Genomic DNA, 8,630 nt, shown 5'->3' on the forward strand with positions numbered 1-8,630 from the left:
ACCTCAATTTGCAACTTTGAATAAAAAGTTCCTCTCCAAGACAGACATAGCTTGCACCTCTTCCTCCCACACCCACTCCTCCCATTCTACCATCGTACTCAAGATCAAATTGTGCAGTTTAGGAAAAGAAGGAACCATACAGGATGAAGGATGATCACGGTGACTGTGGGGCTGCACGAATTCAGGCCCAACATGCTTTATTGCTGGAGTTGTGCTGACCGCAAGGGACTCCAAGCATAAGAGCTGACATATGCCATCTGGGAGCTGTGTGCAGTAGTCCAAGTCAATCAAATATATTATCCTCAAGCTTTTGAGAGGCGTCATTGCAGTCGACATTATCCATCTTGGGAGCCGACGCTCAAAATATGATTCGATCCTAATTTCTTCAATGCAAGATGGAGGACAGAGTTCATCAAATACCTCCTCAATTTTTCCTTGTTCCTTTTCACACAACACTCCTTGTTTAAACAACCTCTTGGCGTCAGGTCTATTGCTGCAATCTAACTTTATTACAATAAGATGCGTCTTTGCACCAATCATGGCTTTCACTGCATACGAGGTAACTATGAGTGAGACGAGAACGAGGCCCCAATGCTTCCAAACTGCACGAATCACCATTCATGTGGGCTGGGAACCCATATAGTGCCCTCAGATTTGTTAGGGCACAAAATCCTCTGGGCATACTATTTATCTTGGTTGAAAAAAAATGCGGCGTTGGAGATGATTGTCGATGAAGAGTCCGTTAAGCTTGATCCAAATGGCGTGGGCATCATCACCGTCTTGCATGACTATATGAAACAGGTCCAACGAGATGGTGAGGAAGAACCATCGGATGAGCGCGGCGTCAATGGCGGACCACGCACGATGCGCGGGCACGAGTCTTGAGTCAACGGAACCATCCACGTGATCAATGAGGTTGTACTCCCGAAACACGAGGGAGAAGTAGGTCTTCCATACGTAGTAGGAGGCACTACTAGGAAAAGGGTTATAGATGAAATGGATACGAATGGCACACCTGACATGTGGTGCGCCACTACTATGTAGCAGTGGCGCACCATGTGCAGGTGCGCCATTAGTGTGGAGTGTCTTCCACACTAATGGCGCACCTGCACATGGTGCTCCACTAGTAACAATTTTTTTTCCAAACATACTAATGGCGCATCCAGGCACAGTGCGCCATTACTAGTGCTAACTAGTAATGGCGCGCCAGCCACACAGTGCGCCACTACTGTAGTTTTTTTTATTCTTTTATTTTGCAGGACTACTAATGGCGCACCGTGGCATAGTGCGCCATTACTAGTTTAAACTAGTAAGGTGCGCCATTACTAGTTTAAACTAGTAATGGCGCACTATGCTACGGTGCGCCATTAGTGTGTGTGTGTCTATATATATATAGGCAACATATCCTGTGAATCCGAGGTGTGTCGTGTATCCTTGTATCCCTTCGTTTGCAGCCCCACGATTAAAATCCCAGGTCTCACGTGCAGTCAAGCAAATATTAACATTTATCCCCCCGCTTTGTAAATAACATGCATTTTTCATTCACAAAAAACCCCCTAAAGCCTCTGATCTCAGGCCTGACTCTGATCCAAGATCCCCAACCCAAGGCCTCGAGTCGTGCGTCCTTCCCCAAATCATCCTTGCCAAATCCTTCGCATCGGCTCCCGAATCAAATCCCAACAGGAGGACACATACGATTGCAGCCATGGCCTGGACGATTCCCTGAAAGTCCTACAAGTAGCGGTGACAACGGGTACTCGACGGGCGACGGCCACCATAGACGGCGACTAAGCCCGGACGGTCGTCTTGGCGGCGAAGCCATGACGAACTGACGACGTTACGCGGCAGTGACGAAGCCTCTCCCCTGGATGGCCTTCCCCGACCGCGATGATTCAGCTGTAGCCCCTCATCTAGAGAAAGCTGTAGGTTGCAGCAGATGTGCAAGTGCAAATATTGTCCTTCTGTATTCAGCCAAGTGACACGCACTGACGCACACTACTAGTGTACATGCTCGTATTAGCAGATTGTATCAATATTGTAGTGGCAAACTGGCAATAGCTTGTTCAGATCAAACGCTTTATTTGAGCTTTTCCCTGTTAGTTTGCTTGGCATTTGGCAAGAAGTATCCTCTTTGCTGTTGTCAATAAATTCAGTGACTAATTCAATTTATGAGTTGGAAAAATAAGTGGCCTTCTCAGTCATGTGGTGAAAACATATATTGTTCAGTAAAGCTTTTGAACTACAGAAGTGGCCTGAGATGGCCATGTCCAGTTTTCAGATCAAAGCTATAAGCAAAAGTCACTATCATTAGTTTCTACAAACTTCATTGTGTGCTCCTGGATGATGCTGGTCTGACCAAAAATAAAGAGGCAACAAACATGCATGTATTGCTACTACACAGAATTACAAGTTAGAGAGAAACCAGAAATTTAATCATGCTTAAATATGTTCAGAAATTTGACAAGCATCAAACTTGTCAGAAATCAAGTCAAATTTAATTTGACATAACACAAATTCTCATCCATTACATGAATTCAGTACATCACAGTGTACATGATAACATAGATAAAATCATTATTTGCTTGGACAACTTTTTGTATCACGTGTTTCTACCAACTATGGAAATATGATTAAAATTGTGATTTGTATGTAAGGATGTGTAATGGGTTAGTGGCAGTAGATCAGGTATCTCAATAAACGCTTTATGGCACCCTGGATGGTCAACTGTGTTGCTGAAACTCAGAAGTTTAGATGATGAAAATGCTTGCGGTTGGCTTATTCTCATGCCTGAATTAGATATAAAACAGTGCAGTTACCCGTATCCTGTAAAGAACTGCAGTTACCATAGTATCTGAATATGTGAATGCAATGGTGTTTCAGGCTTTAAGAATCAAACGGTAAGAAACGAAGTTTTTGCACAACTACATATATATGCATACTCAAAATGAACAAGGAGAATAGTGATGGCAAATTCAGCGAATTGGAGTAGAAGTGTTATAAGCTAGTATCGGTTGCTGATCATGCAGCACAAATCTATCATGGCAATGCATCTGCTACACAGAGAAAAACAATCTTGTGGTTACCTACACAAAAATGATGAGGGGATAGTATCAAACCATGAATACAATAAAATTCCTTAAGATCATTGCATTATAGCTAGTGAATGAGTGCTTAGTTATTACTAGTCGGTTACCACTTTGACAACAAAACTGAACAAAGGCATCCCTTCATAGACCTTCTCGTAATGAAAATCTTTGATGAATTTATTGCCAAATGCCAACAGAAATAACGTTGCAGAAGTTGAACCAACGTTTAAGATATGACCAAGCCAAATCCAACATCATCTAGAGATTTCCAAACCATTGAGAAGTGAACAGAAACAGGCGAACGCATCTTACATGTTGAATATATGATTTGTGCATGTATATTGTATAGTCTGGCCTACCTCCTAGTCTTTGTATAGTTGAGGTTGTGGCCCACTTTGTACTCCATATATACGTGCGCTTTGCACCGATCAATATATCGTGAAGCATTGCCAAAACAATCGTTTCCAACATGGTATCATACCTACGATCCTAACCCTAACCCGTGCCGCCGCCGCCGCCGCCGCGATCCCATCGCCGCCGCCGCCGCCGCCACCCGCCGCCGCCGCCGCCACCCGCCGCCGCCGCCACCTCGCGCCGCCGCCGCCGCCGCGTCCCTACGCCGCCGCGCCGCCGCCCTGGTCCGCCGCCGCCGCCCGCGCTTCCGCCAGCCACCGCCGCGCCGCACCACGCCGCGCCGCCCTCTATCCTGTCGCGCCGCCCCCGCGCCGCGCCTCCTACTTCCCTGTCGCGCCCCCGCTACCCGTGCCGCCGCACTCACCCCCTTCGGCTATGGCCTCCCCCGGCTCCACTGGCACCTCCCGCAGCCGCCGCACCAACCCGTTCGAGGGTCCCGACCCGGTCGTCATCCGCGACCTCAACATCCTCGCCCGGGTTCCCGTCGTCCTCGACCACCTCACCTCCACGTACTATGCCTGGAAGACGTACTTCTCCCTTGTGTTCCGTGAGTACAATCTCCGGGATCACATCGATGGCTCCATGGACTCCCGCTTCATGGAGGACGATGAGGAGTGGACGGCCATCGACGCCACCCTCATCCGTTGGTTCTACACCACCATCTCGAAGGACCTCTTCCACACGGTGGTCTCCGCCGACGATGACGCTCATGCCGTTTGGACCAAGCTCAACGGCCTCTTCACCGACAACGCGCTCCAACGCAAGGTCTTCCTGTACGGCGAGTTTTTTGGGTGCCAACAGCTTGAGTCGTCTGTTGACGATTATTGCATGCGCCTCAAGAAGCTCTTTGACGAGCTTCGTGACCTCGGCGAGAAGGTCTCCGATGAGCTTCTCCTCAGCACCCTCATCGCCGGCCTGAACGACGACTCCGGGAACGCCGCCTCCAACATCCCCCTCATCACCAACCCGACCTTCCCCAAGATCGTCGCGTACCTGAAGCTGGAGGAGAGGCGGATGCGGATGTCACGCACCCGGGCCACGCACACGGCCCTCATCGCCGGTACCCGTGGCGGTGCGACGCCCACCGCCCCGGCCCCACCACCGCGGCCCGTCGCGGGCCCCTTCCAGGCACCGCCGCCGCCCGGGTTCCCCTACCCGGTGCCGCCACAGGCCCCTCCGCCTCCCGTCGAGCAGCAGCAGCGCCGGGGCGGGCGTCGCGGCCGCGGAGGCCGCAAGCAGCAGCAGCCGCAGCAGCCCGCTGCCCACGGCGGGGCCCCCCGCCAGCCGCAGCACCCGTCGCCGCCGGCGCCCTGGCAGGCCGGCCAGAACCCGTGGACGGGGGTTGTGCACGCATACTCCATGCCTATACCGCGTGCCCCCGTCCCCGGCTCCTTCGGCGCCCGCCCGGCCCCTCACCAGGCCCTGTACGCGGCCCCTCAGGTGTACCAGCCCGCGCCGATCTACGGCCCCTCGGGCTATGGGTATGTGGCGCCACCGCCTCAGCCGGTGCCGTCTGCCCCGGCCCTCCCGCCGGCGCCTTGGGATCCCGCGCTCCTAGCGGCTCTGCGCACCGCCCCCACGCCGCAGCAGTACATCGGTGGTGGCGACTGGTATATGGACACCGGAGCCACGGCTCACATGGCCGCCAACCCCGATAACCTTCTTGCCGCTCACCCCGTTCACACCGTTGCTCGCATTACCGTGGGTGACAGCTCCTTCATGCCCGTTACTCATGTCGGCCATGCTGCTTTTCCCTCTAACTCCATGCCATTATATCTTTCTAATGTGCTTGTTTCTCCTGACATCATTAAAAATCTTGTTTCCGTTCGTTCTCTTACACGTGAAAATCCTGTTACCGTTGAATTTGACATGTTTGGCTTTTCTGTCAAGGATGCCCGTACCCGGATGGTGCTCCACCGATGTGACAGCCCCGACGAGCTCTATCCGGTCCACTCACCTACCTCATCCGTTGCTGCACCCATGGCGCTTTCCGCCGGAGTGGATCTTTGGCACGCTCGTCTCGTTCATCCCAACATCGCCACCCTTCGCCACATTCTTCGGAGTTTTTCATGGTTTAAGAGCAGGTTTGAAAATAGTGCGGCGGATGACGTGTGGCAGCGAGCGCTTTTTCGCGTTTTTTTCTAAACCGCTTGTCGGAATGAAGCAAATGATACGTCGTTGGATAGATATCGTCGAGGCGCATCTTTTTGATATATAAATCTTTCTCTAATTCATTACGGTTTAAGAGCAGTTTCAAATTTACTAAATCGCGGAATTCTGTTTTTCAAATTTTTTCAAATTTTCGGTACTGTTTTCGCTCCAGTTTTTTAACCGTTTGTCGAAACGAGGCGTGTAATATACCATTAAAAAGCTATGGACAAGGCGCAACTATCATATTACGAATAGTTTTGAGATTGCTTACGGTTTTAAGTTAATTTTGAAAATCGTGTGGCGGACGATGAGTGGCAGCGGCCGTGTTTCGCGGAATTTTTACAAACCGCTGGTCGGAATGATTCAAAAGATATTCCGTTGGAAAGATATCGACGAGGCGCAACTTTTTCATGTAGAACACTCTTTCTAATTCTTTACGGTTTAAGAGGAATTTCAAATTTGCCAAAATGCGGACACTCTGTTTTTCGCGACACCCAAATCGACGTGCATACTTCATCCGACTGAAAACCGCACTGCATCGGACGAAAAACCGTACTTCATCAGACCGACAAGTGCACTGCATGGTTCCTTTTTTGTGGAACGTATTTTTTCCCAAACAAGGTGAAGTGCACTTCATGCCGAGTGTTGGTGAGCCGCAAGACTATGAAAAGTGAACCTCAAGACTACCGTAAACGGGTTGCAACACTACCGAAAATGAACCGCTTGAGTTTTTTCCAAACTCAATTTTTTTACGTGTGTAGACAGAGCGAGTGGACGGCAGGGACTGAACGAGTGAACTACATATAATGAAAAACGAGTAAATTTTTAGCACTTTCATTTTTGGGCACAAGTGAACAACATCACTCTCGAAAGTGAACCACATTACCTTTTTTGTCATTGTCCAAACATTTTTCGTGTCTTGGATGGCTCTCGTGGGCCAAGAGTACTGCTCTTTTTTTTACTAAATCTATTTTCTGTCGTGGCGTTCTATACTGCAAGTATCCAGAAGTAATGAACATGTTTTTTGTTGCTAGTTATATCCCGCAATGAACAAACTAAACATCAAGAACCACGCGTGCCAGGAGTGAACCCCGTCGTTTTGTCTTTTACAAAAGAGAACCACCTGCTTCACATAGTGGACTGCATCGATTTTTCAACAAGTTTTTTTTTACCTTTTTCTTTTTCTTCTGCAAATAACAGAACCGCAGACGTGCCCGAATCAAACTGCACATTACACACATAGGAAAGGTGGCCTGGACAATATATGCGGCCTGGAAATAGGAGGAACATCCATGTGCAAACAAAAAGAAAATTACATTTGAGGCTGAGGTGGCGCTGCTGTGGGTTTCGAGCACTGCATGCGCTACCCTACCGGACTGCACGCGTAGATGCCGCAGACCGCGAGGGACTTTCACCGCCACGCGCACGCTGCTGAAATGCATGACTGACATCCAGGGGCAGAAGCGCCGCAGCGACTTCCATGTTGCTGCCACCGAAGTAGTTGGTGTCACCGTCCATCTCTGCTCCGGCGAGTAAACCACAGGAAAAATGTCGTTGAAGAATTGAAACACACATCGACAAATAAACAAACTACAGAGTATATCAAAGAGGAAAAATGCATCCACATAGGAACGATGATCTGACAGTCCGACTAATGCTACTGGACTACATTGCTAGTTTCCCACACCTTACCAACCTCACGATCCAGTGGGACCATTTGCACTACACACGCACAGCAAGAGCACTGCACGCGCAGCACCGCTAGACTGAACTAGATCACACCACGGACCCTCTTGCCGACAGAATGAGAGATGACCCCGGGGGCCTTGATCCCTAGAGACGACGACGAGAGGGACGCCTCAACCAAATTTCACGCCGTCGGCTTGTGCACAGCACACGCATGCTTGGTGTACTACAAGTGCGTGCCACAACCAAACTTTAGGCTGTCGCCTTGTGCACTGCACGCCGTCGGCTTTGTGCTATGCACGCGCACGCCTGGTGTACGGCAACAACCAAACTTCACGCCGTCAGGGAGAGAAGGTGAGGTGGTGGACTGCCCTGTGTCCTTTCCCAAAGGAAAACGAAAGTTGGAGCTCCAGCACGACATGGCAGCATTTCCCCTGTCCCATTCCCGAAGATGAGCAGGCGAGGGACGAAAATATGTTGCTGCCTGAATCCCTAGTTTTCAAGATTGAGAGGAGGAAATGGCAAGGTAGGGGCGGATCCGGTGATGGCAACAACTGCTCCTCATTCAAAGGGACATGGCCACCGGTTGTGTGCAGAGGACACCTAGGAAGAGCAGTTCGCGCCACGATCTTCATGCGGTGCAGTCGTCCGAGCGTTGCAGTGCATTGCGGATCGGATGCAGTCCACTCGTCTCCCCACCGTCGGCGAACTGCTTTGAGTAGAGGGGAGAGCTGCAGGTGGGCGCTCCATGGGATGACGACGTGGTGCCGCTGATCGACTGAAACTACGAAAAGCACACGGAAACAGCACACTGCCATGAACTGCACGGCTCGAGATGCAAACTCAGCCTCTTGGAAATGCATGGCGCGAGCTGCTGCCTCACCCGAACTGCATCCAGCCATCGCCGCCGATTCAGCAGCATGCTCGCCGGGGGCAAACAAATCATGCACAGCAGCAAAAGCCAGTGGCTGCAGCGCCGTGGCCGACGACGAGGGAGGACGCCGCTAGCTAGGAAGAAGGCTGTGGAAGGATGTGGCTGCCCGCTGTGGAGGAGGCGAGTCGGATCCGGGCCGTCGCAGCTCCCGGGCGGCGGCCATGGCGCGGATCCGGCGGAAGTCGGGCTGCCGGATGAGGATGAAGGCGTGGGGGGCTAGGAGGAAGGAGGTGAAAGGGAGGCGGCGTGGCTGGAGGGGGTGGGTGGCCGGCCGGGCAGCGCGTCGGGAGGGATCGGTGGCCTGCTGGGCGGAGCGTGGTGAGGGGGTAGGTGGCCGGCCGGGCAGAGCGTGGTGAGGG

Source organism: Triticum dicoccoides, chromosome 4B (genome assembly GCF_002162155.2).
Source record: "Triticum dicoccoides isolate Atlit2015 ecotype Zavitan chromosome 4B, WEW_v2.0, whole genome shotgun sequence".
NCBI classification, from domain to species: Eukaryota; Viridiplantae; Streptophyta; class Magnoliopsida; order Poales; family Poaceae; genus Triticum; species Triticum dicoccoides.